This window comes from Oncorhynchus gorbuscha, linkage group LG11 (genome assembly GCF_021184085.1).
Source record: "Oncorhynchus gorbuscha isolate QuinsamMale2020 ecotype Even-year linkage group LG11, OgorEven_v1.0, whole genome shotgun sequence".
In the NCBI taxonomy this organism is placed as follows: Eukaryota; Metazoa; Chordata; class Actinopteri; order Salmoniformes; family Salmonidae; genus Oncorhynchus; species Oncorhynchus gorbuscha.
In genome coordinates this window covers 46000588-46014579 of record NC_060183.1, presented here as the reverse complement: position 1 = coordinate 46014579, position 13992 = coordinate 46000588, and the positions used below count along the sequence as shown (strand labels likewise).

Below are 13992 nucleotides of genomic sequence, written 5' to 3'. Positions count from 1 at the left end.
TGACTAAATACTTTTTTGGCCCACTGTATTGTCATTTTGAAACAGGAAAGGGCCTTCCCCAAACTGTTGCCACAAAGCTGGAAGCACAGAATCGTCTAGAATGTCATTGTTTGTTGTAGCATTAAGATTTCCCTTCACTGGAATTAAGGGGCCTAGCCCAAATCATGAAAAATAGCCCCAGACCATTATTCCTCCTCCACCAAACTTTACAGTTGGTACTATGCATTCGGGTAGTTAGTGTTCTCTTGGCATCCGCCAAACCCAGATTCGTCTGCCAGACTGCCAGATGGTGAAGCATCACTCCAGAGAACGTGTTTCCACTGCTCCAGAATCCAATGGTAGCGAGCTTTACACCACACCAGCCGACGTTTGGCATAGCGGATGGTGATCTTAGGCTTGTGTGCGGCTGCTCGGCCCTGGAAACACATTTCATGAAGCTCCCAACGAACAGTTCTTGAGCTAACGCTGTTTCCAGAGGCATTTTTTCTCCCCAATTTCAATCTTGTCTCATTGCTGCAACTTCCCAATGGGCTCAAGAGAGGCAAAGGTATAGTAATGCTGTCATGTTTTGTCTTATATTGTCATGTCTTGTCCTTGTGCTTTCCCTTCTGTTCGTTTCCCCCTGCTGGTCTTATTAGGTTCTTTCCCTCTTTCTATCCCTCTCTCTCCCCCTCCCTCTCTCCCTCTCTTGCTCTCTCTCTCTATCGTTCCGTTCCTGCTCCCAGCTGTTCCTCATTCTCCTAACTACCTCATTTACTCTTTTCACACCTGTCCCCTATTTTGCCCTCTGATTAGAGCCCCTATTTCTCCCTCTGTTTTACGCTTCTGTCCTTGTCGGATCCTTGTATGATGTTCGCTGTTCTGTGTCCTTGTTACGCCCTGTCGTGTTTTACCTTCTTCAGATGCTGCGTGTGAGCAGGTGTCAGTGTCAGCTACGGCCGGTGCCTTCCCGAAACAACCTGCAGTCTGTGGTCGAGTCTCCAGTCATTCCTCTCTACTGACGAGTGGATTTCAGTTTTCCTGTTTTGCTTTCACCTAGATAATATCCAGGATTATCACTTTTGTCTAAAACTGGAATAAAGACTCTGTTTTCGTTAAGTCGCTTTTGGGTCCTCATTCACCTGCATAACAGAAGGATCCGACCAAGAATGGACCCAGCGACTACGGATTCTCTCTACTCTACTGTCGAGTTCCAGGGAGCGATGCTCGGCAGACACGAGCAGGAATTGTCTGCTGCTCGTCATGCCGTTGAGACCCTGGCCGCTCAGGTCTCCGACCTTTCAGGACAGTTTCAGAGTCTTCGTCTCGTGCCACCAGCTACTTCCTGGTCTTCCGAGTCTCCGGAACCTAGGGTTAATAACCCACCATGTTACTCTGGGCAGCCCACTGAGTGCCGCTCCTTTCTCACCCAGTGTGATATTGTGTTCTCTCTCCAGCCCAACACATACTCAAGAGAGAGAGCTCGGATTGCCTACGTCATATCACTCCTTACTGGTCGGGCTCGGGAGTGGGGCACAGCTATCTGGGAGGCAAGGGCTGAGTGTACTAACGATTATCTGAACTTTAAAGAGGAGATGATATGGGTTTTTGATCGTTCTGTTTTTGGGAAAGAAGCTTCCTGGTCCCTGTCTTCCCTATGTCAAGGTAATCGATCCATAACGGATTACTCTATAGAGTTTCGCACTCTTGCTGCCTCCAGTAACTGGAACGAGCAGGCGTTGCCCGCTCGTTTTCTGGAGGGACTCCACGCTAAGGTTAAGGATGAGATTCTCTCCCGGGAGGTTCCATCCAGCGTGGATTCTTTGATTGAACTCGCTATTCGCATTGAACGACGGGTAGATCTTCGTCACCGAGCTCATAGAAGAGAGCTCGCGTTAACTGTGTCCCCCTCTCCCCGACACTACCATCTTTCCCCACTGACTCAGGTGTTGAGCCCATGCAGCTGGGGGTATTCGCATCTCGACTAAGGAGAGGGAACGGAGAATCACCAACCGCCTCTGTCTCTATTGCGGTTCCGCTGGTCATTTTGTCATTTCATGTCCAGTTAAAGGCCAGAGCTCATCAGTAAGCGGAGGGCGACTGATAAGCGCTACTAGACTGTCCTCTCCGTCAAGTACCTGTACTACCTTGCCGGTCCATCTACGCTGGACCGGATCGGCAGCTTCCTGCAGTGCATTAATAGACTCTGGGGCGGAGGGCTGTTTTATGGACGAAGCCTGGGCTCAGGAACATGACATTCCTCTCAGACAGTTAGGGGAGCCCACGGTCATGTTCGCCTTGGATGGTAGTCCTCTCCCCAGTATATTATGTGAAACACTACCTTTAACCCTCACAGTATCTGGTAACCATAGTGAGACCATTTCTTTTTTGATTTTTTGTTCACCTTTTACACCTGTTGTTTTGGGTCATCCTTGGCTAGTGTGTCATAATCCTTCTTTTGATTGGTCTAGTAATTCTATCCTTTCCTGGAACGTTTCTTGTCATGTGAAATGTTTAATGTCTGCTATTCCTCCTGTTTCTTCTGCTCCCTCTTCACAGGAGGAACCTGGTGATTTGACAGGAGTGCCGGAGGAATATCATGATCTGCGCACGGTCTTCAGTCGGTCCAGAGCCAACTCCCTCCCTCCTCACCGGTCGTATGATTGTTGTACTGATCTCCTCAAGAAGCGTTTTGCATCCGCTCCTATCCTTGTTGCACCTGACGTCACTAAACAGTTCATTGTCGAGGTAGACGCGTCGGGGGTGGGCGTGGGAGCCATTCTGTCCCAGCGCTCCGATACTGACGATGGGGTCCACCCTTGCGCGTATTTTTCTCATCGCCTGTCGCCGTCGGAACGTAACTATGATGTGGCTAACCGCGAACTGCTCACCATCCGTTTAGCCCTAGGCGAATGGCGACAGTGGTTGGAGGGGGCGACCGTTCCTTTTGTCGTTTGGACTGACCTAAAGAACCTTGAGTACATCCGTTCTGCCAAACGACTCAATGCGCGTCATGCTCGTTGGGCGTTGTTTTTCGCTCGTTTCGAGTTCGTTATTTCTTATTGCCCGGGTACTAAGAACACCAAGCCTCATGCTTTATCCCGTCTCTTCAGTTCTTCTGTAGCGTCTACCGATCCCGAGGGGATTCTCCCTGAGGGGCGTGTTGTCGGGTTGAATGTCTGGGGAATTGAGAGACAGGTCAAGCAAGCACTCACTCACACTCCGTCGCCGCGCGCTTGTCCTAGTAACCTTCTTTTCGTTCCTGTCTCTACTCGTCTGGCTGTTCTTCAGTGGGCTCACTCTGCCAAGTTAGCTGGCCACCCCGGCGTTCGGGGTACGCTTGCTTCTATTCGCCAGCGGTTTTGGTGGCCTACTCAGGAGCGTGACACACGCCGTTTCGTGGCTGCTTGTTCGGACTGCGCGCAGAATAAGTCTGGTAACTTTTTTTCTGCTTCTGCTCCTGGTCTTGCTGGGTCTCAGTCTGTCCCCAGCCACCGCATCTCTCCTGCCCTTGCTGTGCCTCAGTCTGTCTCCTGCCACCGCATCTCTCCTGGTCCTGCTCCTGCACTTGCTGTGTCTCAGTCTGTCCACAGCCACCGCCTCTTTCCTGTTCCTGGTCTTAGCCTTGCTGTGTCTCAGTCTGTCCCTAGTTGTTACTCTCCTGGCCTGTTTGGTCCTGATTGCTCTAACGCTTACAGTTCTCTACCCGTGTCTCATTTTTATAAGAGTAGTAGCCCTAGATTCCCTCTTCATCGTCTTCCGTTACGGTCCTGAGGAGAGGAGTTGGGTTCTGAAACCCCACCTCTTTAAGGAATACCTAGGATAGGTTAAGTAATCCCTCTCACCCCACCCCCCCTAAGTTTTAGATGCACTATTGTTAAGTGACTGTCCCACTGGATGTCATAAGGTGAATGCACCAATTTGTAAGTCGCTCTGGATAAGAGCGTCTGCTAAATGACTTAAATGTTAATGTTAAATATGTTCTTTCTCGGGACGTGCTGGACCGTTTGTTGATCTATGATTTCCTCCGTTGCCGCCAGGGTTCCTCCTCGAGTGCGCCAGGAGGCGCTCGGTGAGTGGGGGGGTACTGTCATGTTTTGTCTTATATTGTCATGTCTTGTCCTTGTGCTTTCCCTTCTGTTCGTTTCCCCCTGCTGGTCTTATTAGGTTCTTTCCCTCTTTCTATCCCTCTCTCTCCCCGTCCCTCTCTCCCTCTCTCGCTTTCTCTCTCTATCGTTCCGTTCCTGCTCCCAGCTGTTCCTCATTCTCCTAACTACCTCATTTACTCTTTTCACACCTGTCCCCTATTTTGCCCTCTGATTAGAGCCCCTATTTCTCCCTCTGTTTTCCGCTTCTGTCCTTGTCGGATCCTTGTATGATGTTCGCTGTTCTGTGTCCTTGTTACGCCCTGTCGTGTTTTACCTTCTTCAGATGCTGCGTGTGAGCAGGTGTCAGTGTCAGCTACGGCCGGTGCCTTCCCGAAACAACCTGCAGTCTGTGGTTGAGTCTCCAGTCATTCCTCTCTACTGACGAGTGGATTTCAGTTTTCCTGTTTTGCTTTCACCTAGATAATATCCAGGATTATTACTTTTGTCTAAAACTGGAATAAAGACTCTGTTTTCGTTAAGTCGCTTTTGGGTCCTCATTTACCTGCATAACAAATGCGTTCTCTGAAACATGACCCGCCAAACTACACTAGTTAACACCCGCCCACTTAACCAGCTGCACCAATGTGTCAGATGAAACACGGTTCAACTGATGACCAAGCTCCCGACCTGCCACAAGGTATCGCTCAAGCACGATGTGCCAAGTAAAGCCCCCCCCCCAGCCAAACCCTCCCCTGGGCCAATTGTGCGCCACCCTATCGGTTGTGACACGGCCGGTTGTGACACAGCCTGGGATCAAACCCAGGTCTGTAAAGACACCTCAAGCACTGCGATGCAGTGAGCTTGTGTGGCCTACCACTTCGTGGCTGAGCCATTGTTGCTCCTAGACGTTTCCACTTCACTATAACTAATTTGAAGGGTGTCCACATATTTTTGTATATATAGTGTATGTAGACACTGCTTTGGTGCTGAAGATGATGAATATGAGATTGAAAAGGGGCGTAATTGCCCTTTAAAATTGCAACCATTTCTCTCCATCCCATGACAAGATTGGTAGAATTGCAAGCTCTGTCATGCTCTTTCAAGTAAATTATCTTTAAAACTGCAAAATTTCTCTCTGCCAACTTGCAAAATTAGTAGAATTGCATGAAATGTGTAAGAAAAGTGCACAATTTTCTCTCCATTGCATGGCAAAATGTTTAGAACTGCAAAAGTTTATCCCTGCCCCGTGGCAAAACTTGTAGAATTGAATGAAATGTGTTATAAAATGTTTGTTTTTTCTCTGCCCCATGGTACAATTAGTAGAATTGCATAACATTTGTTGTAAAATTGCCACATTTCCTCTCTACCACATGGCAAAATGTGTCAAATTGGAAATCTACGATGCCCAGAGGACCACAACAACAACAAAAATCCCGCTTGGTGGCCGCTTGTTGAAGGGGGCCCCCCATCCAAATCTCATTTAGGGCCCCCAAAAGACTACAGCCAGCCCTGCAGTTCTGGCTTGGTCTGAGTTATCTCCAGAGAAACTGCAGATCGTGCTTACAGAAAGAAAACTAAAAATAACTTACATTTCGGTTAATCGCTCAGCACTATTGCGCTCTTATCTCCAACCTGTCCATTTTCCAACCTCACCATGCATACACACCCCACTGTTGTTGTCCACCCAACTGCCTTTCAAAGCTTCCGCACCTGACACATAGCGACCCCCATTGGAAAGAGTCTATCCACATCCTCTGCATGAACACCCCTTTTTATTGACACTCTACCGTTACTGTTACTTCCCTCTGCCCAGGAGCCTCTGCAGAGCCTTCCTCCTTCCTCTGCTCCATCTCCAGACACACGCAGCCCATCAGGTCGCTGTCGGTGTAGATGCGGTTCCTCACCCCCAGGGTGGTAAGAAAGTTGGCACTGAGGGCTGTGTTCCGGGGGGCTCTGGCATTGTGCCTCCGCTGAGCCTTGCTCACCACCTGCTCCTGAGGGACCACACTGCAACATGATCTAGGGTGACAGGCAGCCTGGAAGCCCTTCTTGAAGTTCTCATTGAAGTAGCCATAGATGATGGGGTTGATGCTGGAGTTGGAGAAGGCCAGCCAGTGGGAGAAAGGGAAGATGTAGCCTGTCAGAAGGTCCAGCTGGTCCCCTTCAGGTCTGGCGTAGTCTGTGAGGAGCATCAGGGTCCAGAGTGGCAGCCAGGACAGCATGAAGAGGAGGGCCACCACAATTAGCATCTTAACCACCTTGACTTTCCTCTGGGAGATGGGGGACTTGACGTCCGGGTGCCCCCTACTGGACAGAACAGCTGTAGAGTAGAGCTTGGCCCCAATGCAGCCATACATTATCATGATGAGAGCCAGGGGCATCAGATAGATGTGTGTGAACAGGACCATGGTGTAAACCTTCCTCATCTCCGGGTCAGGCCAGGTCTCATAGCAGTAGTAGAGAGGGTAGGTCTGGTTGTCACTGGATATCATGTAGTGACCCTCCTCTTGCTCCACCATCAGCATCACAGCCGACGGAAGCATGATAACCAACGCAAGAGCCCATACCAGCCCTATAGTTGCCTTAGCAACAAGAAGGGTTAGCTTGGGCTTAAAGGGGTAAACAATACAGCGGAATCTAACAGGAGAAAGGAGAGATAGATGAGAAGTGATTAAATGATTCATTTGAGCGATTTATCTGCCACATAGATTCAACTGTTTATTGTACAACATTAAGTATTTAACATGCATAGATGAGAGCCTCACTATCAACCTTCAATAGATTCAACTGTTTATTGTACAACATTAAGTATTTAACATGCATAGATGAGAGCCTTCCAGTTCCCATGTGTAAATACTTTTTGAGGAGGGGACTTACCTGTCCACAGCAATGGCAACCAAGGTGAATACTGATGCACCCACTGATATCCCCTGTACCAGACCACTTAGCTTACACACTGCATTGCTAAAGGGCCAACCTGCAAAACATCAATAGCAACAAAAATAGTTTATTATTGAGCTGCCAGACATATCAATAGCCACACTTTGAACAGGCGTTTTTACATGTTTGGTACATGTGAGTTTGGTATACGGGATTTGGTCAGAATAATGAAGGGGATAACAACTTCAGGAGCACTATATTCATGCTTTTGTACTTTTTAAACCTGTATGAAAGGTACAGAAATAAACTGTTAGACAAGAGTGGATAAAGTGGAGGAAATCTTTGTACCTGCCCAGCAAAATAATTTAGCCTTGAAAAGGTAATTATTTTAAGTTAAGGGATTTTGTGGCAATGCATGTTTCACACTTTTGTAAATGTGGGGTTTTCTAAAAGCCCTTTTCCTGCCAAGACTCAAGTAATGTCTGTATTGATGTTGTAAAACATGAAGAGATTGTGAAGAACTGTCTAAAAAATGTTAAGTAATTCATCAGGCTGTCAAATGAAAGACAGCTGTGAACATCATGTTCAGGCCCACTACTATTCTCTCAGTTCTGAGACTCCAGCAAATATCCAAACATTCATTAGCAATTTACGCAAGTCCATGTGTAAACAGATAGCTATAAATAATAGTTAAAAAAAAAGCTAAAATAACCGGATGGCGATCCAGCTCGTGGTTTGTGAGATGTGTGAAGATTCAGTACTGTGGGAATGAACTGATCTTAACCATTGCAAAACTGGCCGGGCTGGTAGACCCGTGCTGGAACTGAATCATACATTACATGTGAATGAACACTAGTGATAGCTATAATTATGCTTCTTTCAAGGCACGAGTTGTTTTTCCTAATAATTGTCATTACCAATAGCTAAAGGCAACTGGCCAATCTGTTATAAACAATAACTGTCTCTCGCTAAAGGTTGCATCATTATTTTCATCAAGGCCAACCGTAATCAATTCAAAGCATCATGCATTTATTAATTTATGGAATCATTATAGCAGTAGGGTAAAACTAACTCAGTGGCCTTGTGGGGTTAGTGTCACCGCTTTGAGATTTGAAGGTAGGGTGGTTCGAACCCAAGTTGAGTCATACCAAAGACTCAATGGGAGGATGGGAGGACCCAATGCCGCTCTGCTTTACACTCAGCATTAATGAGATGGATTACGGGTAAGGCCCCTGCGATAGACTAGCTTCCTGTCCAATGGGTGTATTTGTACATCAAGCTGCCTCATACTACAGAAACAGGAGATTGACCATTCTTCTATAGCAGAAGGGTGTTACCTGTGATGAGGTTGTCCACCAGCGTGGTGGGGATGCAGAAGATGCCCACCAGCAGGTCACTGATAGCCAGATTGAAGATGAAGAGGTTGGTGACCGTCCGCATGTGACGGTTCCTCACAACAATGAGGCACACCAGGCCATTACCCACCATGCACAGCAGGAAGATGAACAGGTAGGCCAGGGTGTAGCTGGCTGCTATTGTCAGGGAGTGTTGGTAAAAAGGCGAGAGCTTGACGCTAGAGACGGTGCAGCTGGAGTTGGTGTTGGTGCAGTTGGTGACGTTGGTGAGGTTTGTGGATAGTAAGAGGTCAGATGTCATGTAAAGAGTAGTGGTCAGTTGAAGTTCCCATGTGTCCTCCATCTTCTTAGACCAGGAGGAAAGTATCAGGCATAGGCTAAAAAAAATAGATATATATATATACAGTATATATTTATCACATGGAAGTATTTGGTGTCCTTAAAAAAAAGTGTAATCACATTATCAGTCTTTTGTCACTTTGGTAAATTCAATTAATTTAAGGACTAGTAGATCGATATGGTTGTCCAGTTGATCCAGTCAGAATGCACTGCAGTGTATAGTTGTTTAGGACAATCCACTGTAGGACCTCAGGGTAATGTACAGTATACAGCAGCGGAGGCTGCCGAGGGGAGGACGGCTCAAAATAATGGCATCAAACACATGGAAACCATGGAAACTATGTGTTTAATACCATTCTACTGAATACTCTCCAGCCATTAACACACACCTGTCCTCCCCAATTAAGGTGCCACCAACCTCCTGTGGTGTACAGTATTGTAGCAAATACAGGTACATTACCTCCTTCCTTCAGGAGAGCGTGTCCCCACACTTTTCTATACAAAGTCTCTCACGTGTACACAGTTCTCCGATGGTCTCACAGTCTCCCACTTCTGACACCAGTGTAGCCCCGACCGGGACTCAAACCCATGTTATGTGACTTTCAAGCCGGACCTCACGACGGTGTCAAAAGGTGTTGGGTTAAGGTCGCTACAGTATTTTCTAGTAATCAGCCACAAGTTGGTCTGTTTGTAAGCTGTCTCCATCAAGCGACAATGCTATGCATAACAAGCCTCAATGAATTATGCAATTAGGTGACGGAAATGTTGTTGTAATTATAGCGAGACGGTGAATGTCGATTAAGAAATAAGAGAACTTCTCTATGACAACCATTCATCTTGGATGGCACAACACCCATTCTACTTTACTGAATGCATTATGTTTTTCAAAGGGGATGAGAGATGTGTTTGTGAAAGTCATTGGCCTTATGACATGTCAACAGGGATGTTTTACATAATAATTCAACAAGTCAAGTTAGCTCTGATGTCTCTGATTGCAATCGCATTCATTCATTACACTTTAACAATTATCTATTTAAATATAATATTATGCTTATGATATGCTTATCAAGTGAATAAAACTGTATAAACATACACAACCAATCATGAAATGTTTTTTAGATGTCAAAATTAAGCTTTCATTCAAAACCAAAAGCATTTCATTCAAACAGTAAACAATGAAAGAATGTATAAACAATAAAATAATGTAACTATTTCTCACATTTCAATAAAATATTTAAAATAAATAAAGTGATACAATAGCCTATAAATATTTGGTGTTATTTCTCAACACATTAGTGAAGTGTTCACAGAGATATGCTGACATAGGAGTGAATCTCATTTTCACAACAGGTACATTTCAATGGATCAGAATTTTTAAATGGAATGGGATTTTCTTTTCTTTACGATCATTTTACAGAGTTATCATACTTTTTACTATTTAATTCGCCTTACATTTTCCGAAATAAAGTGAAAGCGCCTACCGTATCAAGATAATTCCGTTGACAAAGAAAGCCCTATACTAGACTTAAAATAGTTTTTTAAAAAGCCGTTGATGATTTATAGCATAAAGACCATATCTTAAGTCCCTTTTCAAAGACCTCCACCCGTGTAGTAACAGAAGAAAAAATAACCAAATCGTAAATACTCTGCACACTAAATTAAGAAATAGATACAGAGAGAACGATTCAACTTTTCCTCACTAAAACACTTTCATATGCATATTAAGCTCTTTTGCAAGTGTGTCTCATCCTCACAACCGTCTATGCGTCGGGCGAACGAGGAGGCGGACACGGTGCACGTGAACGTGAACGGCTTTTATAGCTACAGCGCAGTCGTGCGTGCGCCACAGTTGGAGATGTTCTAGACACCTCAAGGCTACTCATCACCAGTTTTCGCAGAAAAGCAATGATCTCGAGTATTCCTTTACTTGGCAATTCCAATAATGAAATCACCCTACCATGTCGGAATACGTATATATTTGTCTGAAGTCAGCGAAAGGAATTAATAGTGTTAGGCCTACGGGGTTACTCCCATTGTCAGCGTCAAGTGTTGTCACAAGTCAACACTGTTGTCACAAGTCAACACTGTTGTCACACGTCAACACTGTTGTCACACGTCAACACTGTTGTCACACGTCAACACTGTTGTCACAAGTCAACACTGTTGTCACAAGTCAACACTGTTGTCACAAGTCAAACCTGTTGTCACAAGTCAACACTGTTGATACACTCATGTTTTAGCTTCACCATGACCCTAGCCATTACCCTGCTACTTGTGGTTGCACTTGTCATATCAGCTCATATCATGAACTCACTGCCTATATCCATATATCGCGAACAAACATCTGCACTGTAGGCATCCTGCATAAAGGGACGACAGTACACCGTGCAAATGGTATAACTGCATGATGAAAGTTGTTCAAATACATATAGGCTTTACTTTCAAAAGGAGAGAAAAAGTTCACGAGTTGTGGTATACCATAATTAGCAATCCCATCAGAAGCCAGTGAATGAGACATCATTTAGCTTGGAAAACATGTTACCAAATGTCCCCAGGGTACAAGCAGAGAGAGCAACATCAATTCGGTATCAAACAATCTGTGTCTATATCCTTACAAACCAATTGTGTTGAGCCCCAGTACTATTCATATGCGAGCCAATCATTTACAGGACCTGGGGAAACCATACAAATACATCAACCGTGTGCTCTAGCAGGGGTGCAAAGTGCTGTAGCTCAAATACAACATAATTATGCAAATAAGCGATGTGAAAGTACAAGTGATACATTTCATGCTCCTAAGGGAGCATTTGATATTCCCCAGTCTACTGTACATCTCAGCCATCCAGTTTCGGATTGTTGCAAGTTGTTGAAAATAGCTTTTTTTTCATGTCCAGGACCACAGTGGAGCAGGTCGCAGTATTTTGTAAGGGCAACCACAATGTCCTCACTCCCTATCACCATTGGAATGCTTTCACATTGATTTCACGATAGAATTAACTAATTCAATATTTATCATTGGTATTGACACAGCAACAGTTGAAAGCAACTCATTCCTGTCTTGAAATCTCTTTTCCAAATAAACGTATAATTCTAAGAACAGCTGAAAGTCAAGGTTCCCTGTTCACCGGGAGTTGCCTTGAAGCCTCTTTTATCCAGCAAAACACTGACCAGACAATGAGTTAGGGCGGTTGGAATAATGTGAAAGTATTCCAATGGTGACAGGAAGTGAGGACATTGCAGTTGTCCTTGGTAGGAAGGACAAGCGCAATGTCCTCACTCCCCGTCACCATTAGGTCTGTGTCTTCTGGCATCCAGTACATTCCAGTAGTTTACTTACACAGTTTAAGAACTGCAGAACACTCTAAAATTCTATGTTCTTGCATCATCAATGTATCAATTCACATCAAGTTAGGTTGGAAGGTAAAGCCAGAGAACATACCAGTATGGATGGGACTGTAAAAACAACATCATCATCCTCCATCAGCAAGCTTCAATACAATACATGCTACATAATATGTCTATAATATTCCACTTACATCTGAAAAATGTGACAAAGTGACTTGAAACAACCGTAAGAGGCGAAGGGAGTGGTTTGGACAGTCCGTAATGACAAAGCCGAGCGTGTGTGTGTCATACATACAATCAGTGCAAATGGAGTCGTTGCACTATCTGACATGAGGAAATGTAGTTGGCTCATGACTGAATGGTTAATATCATGACTGGATGGTTAATATCATGACTAAATGGTTAATATCATGACTGGATGGTTAATATCATGACTGAATGGTTAATATCATGACTGGATGGTTAATATCATGACTGGATGGTTAATATCATGACTGGATGGTTAATATCATGACTGGATGGTTAATATCATGACTGGATGGTTAATATCATGACTGAATGGTTAGTATTGTGACTGAATGGTTAATATTGTGACTGAATGGTTAATATTGTGACTGAATGGTTAATAAAGAAACCTCAGACAAGAGTTTGTCTGTGCTGTAGGGTAAGCATATCAGCTTGTCATGTTAACTTATCATCCAAACAAACCTAAACAACATTTCTTATAGATTTAGGCTCCTCTATAACTCAAAAGTTTTATTGATGTTCAATATCCACATATAAATTATTCAAAAGCACAGTGCTCTGTACATTTGTTTTGACAATTTGACAATCTGTACATTAGATTTCATTTCTCCCTTCAATATGACTAGGATTTGCATTAGGTTGGCATGAGACTGCCCTCCTGTGGTCACATGTGCAACCTTCAGCATGCCCAGCTTCCTGTATTTGTCAGCTAACTGCTTGTCAAAATGAAAGCAAGATCAAATCCATCTAAAAATTAAACCAGTATCACAAGCATTGAAATCATCAATTCAAAGAGCTGAACTGCCAGTACTTACAGCAAATGAATATGTACATAAAGTATTTGACTCTATATTTATTAGATCATTATATCCAGAGAAAGAGTTAGAAACACAACCCAGGTGTATGAGCAGATGTTCAGCCTGTTAACGTCTTCTGATTCCACCAGTCAGTCAGTCAAGTCCTGTCTGAACAGCTGCTCTCTGACTCCTTGCAGCTCTGCAGTGTAGCATGCTACAGTATCCTCATCTTCATCCTATCTCCTCTCACCTGGGAATTCACAAAGGAAACACTCACAAAATATGAAATAAAGCTGTGAAGAACACATAGGTGTATTGTCCATAAAGTGTGGTACTCTGAGTCTACAGCCTGCAGGCATTACACCAGAGAGATATCTTACAGCCAGGGGGTGGCTTTGTGTGTGTAAACATGTATTGTGTGGCTATTATCCCATGTGTGACTCACATCTTTGTATTCTTTCTCAGTGATGGTGCCATTGATTGTGCAGGCCTCTCTTCCCGCTGTATAGAAGAGGATCGATGTGAAAGCACATTGTCAAAGGGTTCATTTCTAGGTAAGGACACTCTTAAAAAGGATTAAAAACAAATCAACAGAGCCTCAAACAAACAGTGAGGGAAACGAATTGCCTTCTTTCACCTGTCCTGTGTGTGTGTGTCCTTTGGTCTGGAGGCTGGTTGGGTGTGGTCTGGAGGCTGGTTGGGTGTGGTCTGGAGGCTGGTTGGGTGTGGTCTGGAGGCTGGTTGGGTGTGGTCTGGAGGCTGGTTGGGTGTGGTCTGGAGGCTGGGGGTTGAGCCCTAAGCCAGGCTCACTGAGTCTTTGCCGGATGAGTCGTAGTTCTTCAGTCCAGGGGGGCTGGATGGGGTCTGAGTTAAAAGCTGATGGGTCAGTGGTGGAGGATGTACCAGGGTCTTCAGGTGAAGGGCAGAGGCCAGGGATGGAGGTGGGTGGCACACCAAGCAGAT

At 44.9% G+C, this 13992-nt stretch overlaps 1 pseudogene; it reads right to left on the bottom strand.

Annotated features, from left to right (window-relative positions):
* Window positions 1-5762: 5762 nt before the first annotated feature.
* On the bottom strand, window positions 5763-13737 carry LOC124047673 (annotated as a pseudogene).
* Window positions 13738-13992: the final 255 nt, after the last annotated feature.